At 47.7% G+C, this 15,692-nt stretch overlaps 1 protein-coding gene across 3 annotated transcripts in view; it reads right to left on the bottom strand.

Annotated features, from left to right (window-relative positions):
• Positions 1 to 15,692, bottom strand: part of HCLS1 (hematopoietic cell-specific Lyn substrate 1) — a 64,209-nt gene that overhangs the window by 32,456 nt on the left and 16,061 nt on the right. The window contains exon 1 of one of the 3 annotated variants that reach the window (XM_045002209.1): positions 8,163 to 8,231. The exons of the other annotated variants lie outside the window; for them this stretch is intronic. The gene's annotated coding sequence lies outside the window, so the exon portion shown is untranslated. Of the gene's footprint in view, positions 1 to 8,162; positions 8,232 to 15,692 lie in introns of those variants that run through there. 3 annotated transcript variants of the gene reach the window in all.

Below are 15,692 nucleotides of genomic sequence, written 5' to 3'. Positions count from 1 at the left end.
TTCACCACAGAAACAACTTTCAAAGACAACAGCTTTGCATTCAGGGTGTATGTGATTAAAGGACCACTGACCATCAGCCTTCTCAGCTGCAGCGTGGCAGCCATGATGGGCCTAGTGAGAAATGTGGAAGAAATTGACGGAATATTGGGTCATATTGGACTTTAAGGAGATCCAATACAAATCACTTTAAGAGACAATGCTGAACCATATAGTGTACATACACCTCACAGGATTCCTATCCCCTTACTACATGAAGTGGAAATTGAGTTAAACAGAATGGAATGGATTGGCATAATCAAGAAAATCTCTGAGCCAACAGCATGGTGTGCCCCAATGGTACCATTTATAAAGCAAAATGGAAAAATACAAATATGTGTGGATCTTAAAAGCCTCAGTGAAGCAGCTGTGAGAGAACAATATATCCTCTCAGCACTGGGTGACTTCCTTCCCAGAGTGAAAAGAGCTACAGTATTCTGCAAGCTGGATGCCTCGAGATTCCAGCGGATTCCTTTATCCAAAGAAAGTGCTAAACTGACTACATTTATCAGACCCTTTAAGAGATTTTGCTTTTGAAGATTACCCTTTGGGATTACCAGTGCACCTTTAATTTTCTGAAGACTGATGGCAGAACTGTTAATGAACACAAATGGAGTTGTAGTTTCATGGATGATATTCTGATATATGGATCTTCAATGGAAGAACACAACAAAACACTCACCCTAAGCCTAACTGGTTAGTCTAGATGGAAGCAAAACAAGGAAAAATGTGTTTCCTGCCTACCCCAAATTGAGTTTTGGAGATAGACAATAAACAAAGGTGGGATCTGTCCTAGCCCTGAGAAAGTAAAAGCCATTCGCGAATTGAATGCACCAATTAATGTACCATAACTGAGATGCATACTGGGGATGGCATATGACCTTGGTCGATACTTTCAGGACCTTTCTACAGTGACAAAACCATTGAATGTATTATTAAAATCCAACACCTTTTGATTATGGGGGGGCAAATAAAAAAATTGCCTTCAAATGATCTCCACCGCTCCAGTTCTCAAGTACTACAATGTGAACAAACCCACAATGGTCAGTGAGGATACAAGCAGCTACGGCTTACGTGCTGTATTGTTGCAACAACAGCGCTCAGAGTGGAAGCCAGATACATTTTGCTCTTGCGCACTCATAGAAGCAGAAAAATGATATGCACAGATTGGCAAGGCGTGCCTGCCAAGTGTACGAGCATGTTAGAACTTTAACAGATATCTGTGTGGACTAGATTCATTTATGCTGATAACAGACCACAAACCACTTGTAATTCTCAGCAATGAAAAAGACCTGGATCAAGCACAGCTGAGATGTCAGTGTCTATTGCTAAGATTAATGCGATTTAACCTAGGGTGACCAGATGTCCCGATTTTATAGGGATAGTTCCGATTTGGGGGTCTTTTTCTTATATAGGCTTCTATTACCCCCCACCCCGTCCTCTGATTTTTCACATTTGCTGTCTGGTCACCCTAATTTAACCCAATTACTAAATATGTTCCTGGGAACAATCTGGGACTAGCAGACATTCCATTATGGAGCCCAGCATCACACTCAGCTACCCGTGAGCTCAGAGCTGATGTAAAGGTGTATGTGGATGCTGTGGACACATACAGACCAGTGTCAGAAAAGAGACGACTCCAGCTCCAAAAAAGCAATTACAATAGCCACACAACTTCAGGAAGTTCTAAGTTACATTGGGGTGGCTGGCCCAAGTATCTAAACCTAAACCACACTAACGAAGTGACAAGACAGTACTTTGCAGTGCATGGATAACTAAGTGAGTCAAATGCACTCATTGTTAAAGGCAATTACATCATAATTACAAACGAAATGAGAAGAGAAATCCTAAACCTCATCCATGAAGGGAATCATTGATTAACTAAATGCCATGAATGGGCCAACCAGTAAGTGTGGTGGCCAGGCATCAGAAAGGATATAAAGTGTCTGCATGTGAACCTTGCAGAACTAATGGACCATCACAACACAAAGAACCTTTAGTAACAACACCCCTACCAAATAGACCTTGGAAGAAGTAGCTGCAGATTTATGCATATTCAGAGGACATCATGACCTTGTCGTCATGGACTATTTTTCCAAGTGTATAAAAGTAACGTACTTGACAGACATATCATGTCATAGTTTTATTGAGAAACTGGTGCCCGTTTGCTCACTTCGGCATTCTAGAACAGCTAGTGACAGACAATGGACCACAATTCACTGAAGCAGAATTTAAGTCATTCTAAACAAAATATAATTTTGATCATATTACTAGCAGCCCATGTTACCGCCAAGTAAATGGAGAGACAGAGAGCTGTACAGACAGCCAAGAAATCCTACAGCAGGAAGATCCATTCTTTGCCCTTCTGAGGTACAGACTAACACCAATAGCAGCTACTCAATGTAGTCCAGCACAACTCCTGATGGGAAGACAATTAGGACCAAGTTTTGAAAAGAACCTATTTCCAAAATGGCCAGACATGAAGAGAGCGACCAAATTGAATAAAAACCTAAAAAATCTTATGAACACTTTTACAGCAGATGTCACTCAGAGAACTACCAGGCCTAGAAACTGGTGACTGTGTCCAAGTCAAATTGGATGGAAAAAATGAATGGACAAGTCCAGATATCGTTGTATAAAAACAACAAAAAAAGAATTCCACACTCAGATCATATGTGATCAAGATGGACTGTTGACATATACAGTTTCTTCTTCAGCAACAGCAATCAATAGGGGAAACTCTACAGATAGAATCATAGAATCATAGAATCTCAGGGTTGGAAGGGACCTCAGGAGGTCATCTAGTCCAACCCCCTGCTCAAAGCAGGACCAAACCCAACTAAATCATCCCAGCCAGGGCTTTGTCAAGCCTGACCTTAAAAACCTCTAAGGAAGGAGATTCCACCACCTCCCTAGGTAACCCATTCCAGTGCTTCACCACCCTACTAGTGAAAAAGTTTTTCCTAATGTCCAACCTAAACCTCTCCCTCTGCAACTTGAGACCATTACTCCTTGTTCTGTCATCTTCTACCACTGAGAACAGACTAGATCCATCCTCTTTGGAACCCCCTTTCAGGTAGTTGAAAGCAGCTATCAAATCCCGCCTCATTCTTCTCTTCTGCAGGCTAAACAATCCCAGTTCCCTCAGCCTCTCCTCATAAGTCATGTGCTCCAGCCCCCTAATCATTTTTGTTGCCCTCCGCTGGACTCTCTCCAATTTATCCACATCCTTCTTGTAGTGTGGGGCCCAAAACTGGACACAGTACTCCAAATGAGGCCTCACCAGTGCTGAATAGAGGGGAATGATCACATCCCTCGATCTGCTGGAAATGCCCCTACTTATACAACCCAAAATGCCATTAGCCTTCTTGGCAACAAGGGCACACGGTTGACTCATATTCAGCTTTTTGTCCACCGTAACCTCTTGGTCCTTTTTTGCAGAACTGCTGCCCAGCCATTCGGTCCCTAGTCTGTAGCAGTGCATGGGATTCTTCCGTCCTAAGTGCAGGACTCTGCATTTGTCCTTGTTGAACCTCATCATATTTCTTTTGGCCCAATCCTCTAATTTGTCTAGGTCCCTCTGTATCCTATCCCTACCCTCCAGCGTATCAACCACTCCTCCCAGTTTAGTGTCATCTGCAAACTTGCTAAGGGTGCAGTCCACACCATCCTCCAGATCGTTAATGAAGATATTAAACAAAACCGGTCCCAGCACCGACCCTTGGGGCACTCCACTTGATACCGGCTGCCAACTAGACATGGAACCATTGATCACTACCCATTGAGCCTGACCATCTAGCCAGTTTTCTATCCACCTTACCGTCCATTCATCCAGCCCATACTTCTTTAACTTGCTGGCAAGAATACTGTGGGAGACTGTATCAAAAGCTTTGCTAAAGTCCAGAAATAGCACATCCACTGCTTTCCCCTCATCCACAGAGCTGGTTATCTCATCATAGAAGGCAATTAGGTTAGTCAGGCATGATTTGCCCTTGGTGAATCCATGCTGACTGTTCCTGATCACTTTCCCCTCCTTTAAGTGGTTCAGAATTGATTCCTTGAGGACCTGTTCCATGATTTTTCCAGGGACTGAGGTGAGACTGACTGGCCTGTAGTTCCCTGGATCTTCCTTCTTCCCTTTTTTAAAGATGGGCACTACATTAGCTTTTTTCCAGTCATCCGGGACCTCCCCCGATCGCCATGATTTTTCAAAGATAATGGCCAATGGCTCTGCAATCTCATTGGCCAACTCCTTTAGCACCCTCGGATGCAGTGCATCCGGCCCCATGGACTTGTGCTCATCCAGCTTTTCTAAATAGTCCCGAACTACATCTTTCTCCACAGAGAGCTGGTCACCTCCTCCCCATACCGTGCTGCAGAGTGCAGCTGTCTGGGAGCTGACCTTGTCTGTGAAGACAGAGGCAAAAAAAAGCATTGAGTACACTAGCTTTCTCCACATCCTCTGTCACTAGGTTCCCTCCCTCATTCAGCAAGGGGCCCACACTTTCCTTGACTTTCTTCTTGTTGCTAACAAACCTGAAAAAAACTCTTCTTGTTACTCCTAACATCTCCGGCTAGCTGCAACTCCAAGTGTGATTTGGCCTTCCTAATTTCACTCCTGCATGCCTGAACAGTACTTTTATACTCCTCCCTGGTTATTTGTCCAATATTCCACTTCTTGTAAGCAGTTTTCTTGTGTTTAAGATGAGCAAGGATTTCACTGTTAAGCCAAGCTGGTCGCCTGCCATATTTACTTTTCTTCCTACACATCGGGATGGTTTGTTCCTGCAACCTCAATAAGGATTCTTTAAAATACAGCCAGCTTTCCTCGACTCCTTTCCCCGTCATGTTATTCTCCCAGGGGACCTTGTCCATCAGTTCCCTGAGGGAGTCGAAGTCTGCTTTTCTGAATTCCAGGGTCTCTGTTCTACTGCTCTCCTTTCTTCCTTGTGTCAGGATCCTGAACTCGACCATCTCATGGTCACTGCCTCCCAGGTTCCCATCCACTATTGCTTCCTTTACTCTTTCTTCTCTGTTTGTGAGCAGCAGGTCAAGAAGAGCTTTTCCCCTAGTTGGTTCCTCCAGCACTTGCACCAGGAAATTGTCTCCTACACTTTCCAGAAACTTCCTGGATTGTCTGTGCACCGCTGTATTGCTCTCCCAGCAGATATCGGGGTGATTAAAGTCATCCATGAGAACCAGGGCCTGTGATCTAGCAACTTCTGTTAGTTGCTGGAAGAAAGCCTCGTCCACCTCATCCCCCTGGTCTGGTGGTCTGTAGCAGACTCCCACCACGACATTGCCCTTGTTGTTCATACTTCTAAATTTAATCCAGAGACTCTCAGGTTTTTCTGCAGTTTCATACTGGAGCTCTGAGCAGTCATACTGCTCTCTTACATACAACGCAACTCCCCCACCTTTTCTGCCCTACCTATCCTTCCTGAACAGTTTATATCCATCCATGACAGTACTCCAGTCATGTGAGTTATCCCACCAAGTCTCTGTTATTCCAATTACATCATAATTCCTTGACTGTGCCAGGACTTCTAGTTCTCCCTGCTTGTTCCCCAGATAGAAGGTGCAGAAGACGATGACTCAAGGCTTCCAAACCGACCAGTCAGTCGTTGCTACTAATGGACAGCCAGATGACCAAGCTGTTATGCCTTCAGGTCGTGTAATTAGAAAAATAGTGTGATTTAGACACACTTAACTTATTGATCCGTACTGAACTTCAAAGACCATGTAATAATGTAAATGGTAGGAATGTAGAACTTAAAGAGGGAGATGTCATGGAATGCTAAATTGTATTTTACTGTTTGGCCACTAGGTGTTTGTATAAAATACCTTACAAAAACAATAATAAATAATAATAAACGAACCTGACCCACAGCCTGCAGAGCATTAAAAGATTTTATGACTGTCTAGGAAGGAGTACTGTGGAAAGGGATCTGGGGGCTCATAGTGGACCACAAGCTAAATATGAGTCAACAGTGTAACTCTGTCAGAGGTGAAAGTAAGCCAGTATGGCAAGAGCCAATACGCCGTGCCAGACCACACTGGCTTCCGCCACTGGGATTAAAAGGGTTCTGGGCTCCCCACAGTAGGGGGAGCTCTGAGCCCTTTAAATCCCGCCTGCAGCACCGGTGGCTGGGCTGGGGCCGGGATTTAAAGGGCTCTGGGCTCTCCGCAGCCACAGGAGCCCTGAGACCTTTAAACCCAAGCTAGAGCTGCGGTGGGGATTTAAGGGGGGCCTTTTAATTTGCCCGTGAGCCCCGGGGGCTCCCAGCCACCTTTGCAGCTGGGAGCCCCGGGTTGATTTAAAGGCCCTGGGGCTCCCAGCCACAGCTGGTGCCCCAGGGCCTTTAAATCTTGAGAGGCCCCGCCCCTTCTGGTTGAGGCCATGCCCCCCTCAGGACTCCAGCAGTACCAGTAAGTCCTGTAAATTACTTTCACCCCTGAACTCTGTTGCAAAAACCACAAACATCATTCTGGGCTGTATTAGCAGAAGTGTTATAAGCAAGACACGAGAAGTATTTCTTCCGCTCTGCTCCACTCTAATTAGGCCTCAACTGGAGTATTGTGTCCAGTTCTGGGCACCGCATTTCAAGAAAGATGTGGAGAAATTGGAGAGGGTCCAGAGAAGAGCAACAAGAATGATTAAAGGTCTTGAGAACATGACCTATGAAGGAAGGCTGAAAGAATTGGGTTTGTTTCGTTTGGAAAAGAGAAGACTGAGAGAGGACATGATAGCAGTTTTCAAGTACATAAAAGGTTGTTACAAGGAGGAGGGAGAAAAATTGTTCACCTTAGCCTCTAAGGACAGAACAAGAAGCAATGGGCTTAAACTGCAGCAAGGGATGTTTAGGTTGGATATTAGGAAAAAGTTCCTAACTGTCAGGGTGGTTAAACACTGGAATAAACTGCCTAGGGAGGTTGTGGAATCTCCATCATTGAAGTTTTTTAAGTGCAGGTTAGACAAACACCTGTCAGAGATGGTCTAGATCAGGGGCGGCTCTATCAATTACGGTGCCCCAAGCAGGGCGGCGCGCTTCGCCGCCCTTCCCCGGTCCCACGGCCGGGGCAGAAGTGTCTGCGGCGGGTGCGCTGGTTCGCGGCTCCGGTGGAGCATCTGCAGGCATGCCTGCGGGAGCTCTGTCCGAGCCGCGGGACCAGCGTGCCCGCCGCAGTCATGCCTGCGGGAGCTCAAGCGGAGCCGCGGGAAGAGGGGACCCTCCGCAGTCATGCCTGCGGCAGGTCCGCTCGTCCCGGGCTCCGGTGGACCTCCCGCAGGCATGACTGCGGAAGGTCCGCCGGAGCCAAATGCCGCCCTGCCCCGACAATGCCGCCCCAAGCGCCTGCTTGGCGCGCTGGGCTCTGGAGCCGGCCCTGGTCTAGATCAGAGGTGGACAACCTGTGGCTCCGAAGTAGGGTGATCAGATGACAAAAACAAAATATTGGGACACATCTGGGGTCAGGGTGCTGCCGAAGCAAAAAAAAAAAAAAAGCCGGAGTGCTGCCGAAGCCAAATATTGGGACAAATGGCGTCCCGACAATACATCCGTTGGGACACAGGACAAACAGTTGAATATCAGGACTGTCCCGATTTTATTGGGACATCTGGTCACCCTACTCCAAAGCCATATTTGTTAATGTCCGGCTCCTTGTATATGCACTGACTCCGAGGCTGGAGCTACAAGCGCCAACTTTCCAATGTGCCGGGGGAGGGCGGGTGGACTCCCTTTTTTCTTGTTCTGCTGGCGCCCCCCTCCCATGTGTCTCAATATTTTGTTCCTCTCATCTGGTCACTCTAAGGGAGGAGGCCTTGATCAGTGGGGCTGCTGGTGGGTAGGAGGTGGTGGGAGCGGGGCGGGGGAAGCTGATGAGGCGCTGCTGACATATTACTGTGGCTCTTTGGCAATGTACATTGGTAAATTTTGGCTCATTCTCAGGCTCAGGTTGGCCACCCCTGGTCTAGATAATTACTCCTGCCACGAGTGCAGGGGACTGGATTAGATGACCTCTCGAGGTCCTTTCCAGTTCTATGATTCTATAATGAATACATCTGGGATGTATAAGCAAGCTCTGTTGCCAGTCCACATCTCATACAGGAACATGACAGTTCTCACCTTCTAGAGTTACTGTTTCAGGCTGGCTGCAGACTTCACTCTTTGCAGTGCCATCTCCACCACTAAAACATCATAGAAAACATGACACTGCCAGTGCATTCCCTGCAGGCCTCTGTGCAGGACCATGGGTCTGCTTTGGGCAGGAAATGGCAGCTGGCATGTAATTGGCTGGCATGCAGGGCTGGCTCCAGGGTTTTTGCCGCTCCAAGCAGGGAAAAAGAAAAAATAAAAAAAAGCCGTGATCACGATCTGCAGCACTACAGCAGCTGCTTCAGTCTTTGGTGGCAATTCAGCGGCAGGTCCTTCGCTCCAAGAGGGAGTGAGGGATCCACCGCCAAAGACCGAAGACCCAGATGTGCCGCCCCTCATCGTTGGCCACCCCAAGCACCTGCTTGCTGGGCTGGTGCCTGGAGCTGGCCCTGCTGGCATGCCATTTCCATGCCTAGCCACAGCCTCACAGGCCACAGGATTAGGGCCTCCACCAACTGGGGAATCAGAGTCCAGCCCTGGATTGCAGAAGGGTGGATACTGAGTAGGTTTTTCCTGGGCCATGAGAGAGTGCATTTCAGGAGCTGCTGGATTTGGGACAGAGCTACGGTGCCTTGGGGCCAGTGCACAAATCCCAGCTCCTTAAGCATGGAGCGAGAGGTCACAGCATGAGCCATGCTCAAAGGAAACACCCAGAATCCTTCATGGCAAGGCCCAAGCGGAGTAGGCGACAGGAATGGGTGTGAAAGAACATGCCCCCATACCCCTCCCCCCAGTTTCACTGCTGCTGATTTGCAGAAGCCCTTATTTGGCTGATTTCAGTTCACTGAATGCAGTCACCACTTCCTCTTCCTGTAGGTAGACATCACCATGGCAACAGCCTACTTACCCCTCACTGTTCCTCAGAAACCAAAAATCCCATCAGAGCTGCAGGCACTGGTGTCTGTTAGCTCAGTCTGAGGGAAATGGTTTTGCCTTAGTAGTGACCCTCAGGCCAGGATCAGTCCCCTTTTGTACCCCAGAATCTCTCTCTCCCTCTCACACACACAAACCATGCACCACTCCCCTGCCCCCCCCACCCCCAAACACACACACACTATCCCCAGCCAGGAGTGTACCCCTTGTGCAACGCTCCCAAGACCAGAATCATTCCCAAATGTGCTGCGACCCCCCAAGACACACCACCTCCTCCACCCCTAAAGGGTCCCCCCTCTAGCTTTCAAGGGCTCCCTCCCCTTCCCTTAGGGGCCCATCCCATCTGGCTCAGACTCTCATGTGGGTGGAGATGGAAGAGGGCTGAGAGTAGATGAAATGCAAGGTCTGTGGGAACCTAACAGGCTTGTTGGCAGCGGGTGCTGAGGCATATGTGACCTTCCCCTGGTCTCCCATAGCCCTGTACAAGGAACCCTTGGGAGGCTGTGTGGGGCAGGAGACTGAGCCCTGGTTTGTGGGACCAGGACATTAATGCAGAAGCCCCTATTCTATTTTTCAGCCATTTAACCTGCCACATCTCTTTTCACTCTAGGTAGATGCCAAAGGCCAGCGATGGGAGCAGCTGCAGCTCCAGGGACTGCAGAGTCACACCTGCCTTGTCCCCAGGAACTCTGCACATCTAAAGTCCTAAAGCTGCTTGTATTCATAAGGCCCAGGCGTCTTGGTGGTTCCCCCTTGCCCCTCCCAGACAGAGCGCTGCAGCTGGGCTACCTCCTAGGAGTGGGAGTCATGGCACAAACTCCATCTACGCAGGGAGATGTCACTCACAACTAATGGTGCTGATCTCCTGGGCTCACAGTAGCTGAGGAGGCCCTGCTTGTGTGCCCAGTCCCATAGGCTGGAGGACGCTTCCCAGCTCCCTCACTAGCCTGTCCTAGAGGTAATGAAACAACCAGAGGCGGACTGGTGCCTGAGCTCGCTCTGGGGCTGGAGCTGGGGGTGGGGAGGAAGTATCGCCATTCCCTTACATAGAGCTCTAGCGAAATACCACCTCTGTGTGACCTTCTCTCCCCTGCACCGCTTGCCTTGCTTAGAGCCCCCGCAACAGGCTCTCTTTGAATCGGCACCCAAAGTTGCCAGAGTCAGTGTCTGTCTGCGAATCCATCACTTCTTTCTACAATGCTGCTTACAAAGTGTGGCAGATATTGACTGACATGGGGACCAGAGCATATCTTATGTTGAAAGCATGAAAACTTCAAAAAAGAAAGACTTTCTATTGAGGTGGGCCAGATGATTTGAGCCATAGACTATTCATAGCCCTTTGAACCAATACAGATGATGTGTGTTTATGTGTTCCTGGCTCATGGGGGCGGGGTGTTCCTGTGGAATCTGAAATCACTAGGGGGTGATAAATACAGAATCCCAAGGCTGGGCACGCCAATACCCTGCTTTGGAAGCTTGGCCACCTGGGGCTAGGGGGATGTATGGGTTTTACCAGTTTCCAAGATGCTGGGAGGAAAAGATTTCTGGGATATAGAGGCTGAGCTTAACCAGACTCAGTGCCTTTTTTCTGGGCTAGGAAATGGACAGGACCTTTTGTCCAAGAGAGTCCCAAACTCTTGCTGCTGTATTGGAAGGACTTTGGCCTTCCAGGGCCCAATTGGGTGGCTGGGTGACTTCTGGTAGGTTTAGCATGTGTGTATATGCCTGTATTGTTTTTTTCTGCATACCTTTGTCCTTTAATCAATGTACTTGCTTAGGAAGAGCTGTCTGCTTATTTACAAAAACCGTGTCATTGTCCTTGGACAGAAGCCAGAGAGCAGGGGCTGGATGTTTGTCAGACCAGGGGACAATGGCAGTAAAGAGCAGGGGGCTGCAGCCTAAAGCCCCGGACAGAAAGGAGAGGGACGCGGATCTCTGACCAGAGACGTGACAGCTGAGGCCTGAGATGTGACGGGCATTCCTAGAGCAGACTACAGCAGGGCTCAAAGGTGCAGTAACCCTGACATTGTAACACAAATAATCTGTTTTTCCTGTCTATGGCTTGTGTACCGGTGACCTCAACCCTGGCCACTAGCTAGCATCCCAGTTTAGACTTGCCACAGCCTCATCCCCATAGACCAGCTGACTGGGCTTGCACAGCACACATGCAACTCACTTTGTCATTGTGACTTGCCAATCAATTATTTCGTTATGATAGTGACGCTGCAGCCACTGCAAACAAGTGCAGCCTATGCCTCCAGTGGAGCCTGCAAAGCAGTGGGCTCAGCAGTGTTGCCTTATACACTGGGATTCCAGCTCAGATAACTGGGGTTCCACTTGCCACTGGAGACTGGGGGAAATTGACCCCTGGGCTGACCTGATATGGCATAAGGATGACAGCCCACTACCCACAAGGCAATGGCCTCTGTGAGTGAGCCAAGCAGATGCCACTAACGGGGCCGAGGACCCAGTCAGAGACACAGCAGAGAGACTGACCTTCCTACCTGCCAGAGCTGACCTGTGTGTATAACAGCATGGCAAACATCTCCACAAAGCATAACCCCTACTTGCTGACATTCAGCAGACATGGCCAGCTGCCAATAGACATGAACCAGGGTCCGGGGCCCCAGAATGGGTCCATGAGCCTGAGGCTGGACTGTAGTCACTAACATGGGCCAAACCTGAGACTGTCCAGAATCAGGGCCTGCAGCAGAGCCAGTCTCTGAGCAACATAATGAATGCAGGTGTCTGTAGTAGGCTGCCTGTTTGGCTGCACCTCCTGATGAGTAGGAAGAGTCAGCAGACTAGCTCTAGGTTATGAGAGCTCAAGGACTGTCTGTGCAAAACAACTTTGTCATGTTCATTGGAGGAAATGGAATGTCTTGGATTATGATGGCCTCCCCGGGAACTGTTTTCCTGGAGTTATAGGTGAAAGGCTTAGCAAAGAGACAAAGAGCTAATGATGCAATGGACTGGTCTATCAATAGTTCCCTGACATATCTGAAATTTGGAGTCAGACATTGATCCAGAGCCCTGATAAAGAAGAGGTGTGCATTGTGGGGCTCCCCACACCTTATGATTGGAGCAGACCTTGACTGGCCATCGGGACTTTGTTCTAATCTTCGGACTCTGGTGTAGTTTGAAAGGGGTATGAATATGGAGTGATTGGGGTTTATATTGTAATCAGTAAAAGTATTTAGAATATTATATACCAACACTGTGTCCGGTATCTGCCTGCTCCCCTATCCCATAGGGAGGACTCCATCAGAGCCTAACACCAATAATATCATATCTGGGGTCAGCCTAAACAATGATATTAGAAATGAACTGGTAGGGGTGGAATCCCATCTGGCCTGGATGTCTTTGTCAACCTTTGCATCAAGATCAATGTCTGCCTGACCAAATGATTCCAAGGAAAAAAAACCTGTCCTCCTGGCTGGGTTGATGCCATTCCCAGACATCTACACCAATGCTTGTCCACTTGTACCCTGGTGATGGCCAATCACCATCCAACACATCTCCAACTCCCTGTCTGGCTCAGCACCCTGTAATGCCTGACACTAATCTAGAGGTACTGACCCTAACCCTAACACTAACCCTCAGGCAATGTCATGGATCTAGAGTTCACCCACCCACACCATGTTCTCCCACCCCCAGCACAAGAAGCCCCCTGATTTAGTGGAGTCCATTGACTGGACACTCCTTTCATCAGTTGTTCTTGGCATTCCTGGCTCATTACCCATGACCAGAACATCCTCTGGTGGTCAGGCATGGTACATTTTGACTCCCCATTTTGCTGACAGTCCTGTTACCCAAGAGCTGATCCACGACCAGCAACCCTTTGCAGCTTACTTGGTCTTCCAAATAATTCCGAGATGTGAAGAGAAGATTCAAAGGTAACCCCAGAAACCCTCACATTACCCCACCCCAACCGCTCCAGAGATTCCTGTTAAATAGCAACACTGTGCCAACAAAAAGAAAGCTAACACTTTTCTACTCCATCACAGCTGTGAATGCCCTTTGGACCTCCAGTTGGGCGCAGAGGCTCCCTTCAGGCACATTTACTCCCTCTTCAAACCAGAACTACAGGCATTCTGGAGGTATCTCAAGAAGAACCTGTAGAAAGAGTACCTCCACATCCCCCACAGGGGCCCCAATCTTCTTCATGGCAAAGAAAGAGGGATCCCTTTTGGCCTTGTATGGAATACCAAGCTCTGAACAAGAGTACAATTCAAAATCAGTACCTTTTACTGTTTATTCATAAGCTGTTCCAAAGACTCTGATCTGCTAAGGTCTTCACAAAATTGGACCTCCATGAAGCATATAACCTGGAAGAAATCTAGGAAGGAAATGAATGGAAGACCACCTTTTGGACCAGATATGGCTATTTCAAGTAGTTGGTCATGTCATTTGGATTGTGCAACACCTTGGTGACCTTCCAACATTTCATAAATGACATCTTTAGGGACACGCTGGACCAATTTGTCATCATTTTCCTGGCCTACATACACGTTTTCTCCAAAATTCAGGACCTCCACAATCATCTCATATGCACTGTCTTAGAGAGAGTCTACCATAACCACTTCCTCACAAAGTTCAAGCAATAGGAGTTCAATAAGGACACAGTGGAATTCTTGGAATACATGATGTCACCTAAGGAATTCACCATGGACCCATGTAAGGTAATAGCAGTATCCAACTGGGCTGCACCCAGGGACATATACTGGGTGCAGTGATTCCTGGGGTTTGCCAATTTCTACATGCAATTTATTAAAGGATTCTTTAGCCTGGTTGCACCGATAATGGCATTCCCATAAAAGGGGAACTGGTTGGCCTGCTCCTTGCAGGCTCAGTCAGCCTTTGATAAATGTTATCTAGGTGTAACCCTCAGGAAAATGCATTTTCTAAAGATGACTTAACTATAAAAGTGAGAGGCAAAACCACTCCAAGTTATTTCTCTTCTTATCCATCTCTTTCACTTTTTCACTGAAGAAAACCACAGAAACAGCCATTGGACTTTGGGAGCAGATCCTCACCTGAAACTTGGTCAGTCCTGTTGCTGGGAGCATGTGGTAAGAATTTTATCTTGAACCAAGTTTAGTTTGTTAAGTCTAAGTACCAGGAAGCATTTTATCTTTATTTTTCTTGTGACCATTTCTGACTTTAATGCCTTATACTTTTACTCACTTAAAATCTATTTCTTAGTTAAATAAACTTGTTTTATTCTTTAATCAAAACTAATCCAGTGTTGTGAACTGTGTGGGTAACTCCATTGGGGGTAGCAGACTGTTGTATATTAATCCCCTTAAAAGGGCAACAGACCTAATCTATCTGCACTGTCCAGGAGAGGGATGGACAGTATAGGACACATGTTTTGGGGGGAGAAAATCTGGGACTGGGAGTGTGTTGGGCTCACCCTACAAGTAGTAAACAAGTCTGCTGGAAGCCAGAGTTGCTGGACCAGGGCTGTGGCAATACACAGACACTCATGGTGTGACCTGCATGCTGGCAGGCTGTTTGTGAGTGGTCTGAGGGGAGCTACAGCAGCAAGTCACTGAGAGGCACCCAAAGGTATAGGGCAGGGGGGACAACACCTCACTGGTCTGGATTTCACCTTGGAATATAACACTCACTAAACCATTTTGCCAAAGGTGCAAGTTTGTCTCAACATGCAGGCCCACAACCAACTGCACCCCTGTGCTTTTTATTCTCAGACGCTAACACTGGTAGAAAAAAAATACTATATTTGGCACAACGAGTTACTGACTATCAACGCAGCTTTTAAGGAGCGACTCGGCCTCCTAGAAGGGGCTGATTCCCAGTCCAAGTCTTGATGGACCACAACTGGAATATCTATGGACTGCTAGACATTTTAACTAATGCCAGATCCACTGGTCCCTCTTCTTTGCTCACTTCAATTTTGTAGTAACCTATTGTCCAGGGATGAGAAACAGGAAGGCAAGATGAATATCTTGCATTGGCAAAGAGCCTGTTGTCACTGTGTTCAAGGTGTCCAGCTTTGCCAATGAGATCATTGACAGCAATCAGCTGTCTTCCATCTGCTCCCTGCTTCTCAATGACCTGTTTGCAACCCAGGTCCACCAGACCCTGAACGATGTGCCTATCCAACCCAACTCTGAGTTCCATTTACAAAATGGCCTCCTCTATTGCAAGAATTATATTTATGTTCCAAAGGGAAAACCTAGGCTTCACGTATTGAAGCTATGCCATGATCCACTGCTTATAGGCCATTTTGGCCAATTCAAGACCTGGAATCTGGTCTCAAGGAGCTTCTGGTGGCCAGGCCTACATCAAAGATTATATAAGGTCCTGCAACCTCTGCACCCATACTAAGAACCCATGATCAAAACCTTTAGGTCTCCTCCAGCCTCTACCCATGCCCCCACAGCCTTGGTCCACTATATCAATGCACCACATTGTAGAGCTGCCATGCTCCCATGACACTCAGTAATCTTGGGTGATGTCAGTCTCCTCACAGAGATGGCACACTTCATCCCGTGCTTACTGTTCTACCGCATGGGAGACAGCTTCCTAAATGTCTTTCATTATCGTGGTTTACCAACAGGCATTGTATCAGACTGTGGACCCGAGTTCATCTCCTGTTTC

This window comes from Mauremys mutica, chromosome 1, assembly GCF_020497125.1.
Source record: "Mauremys mutica isolate MM-2020 ecotype Southern chromosome 1, ASM2049712v1, whole genome shotgun sequence".
NCBI classification, from domain to species: Eukaryota; Metazoa; Chordata; order Testudines; family Geoemydidae; genus Mauremys; species Mauremys mutica.
Note: the sequence above shows the minus strand (reverse complement) of the source record. Positions and strands in the feature narration are given on the sequence as shown.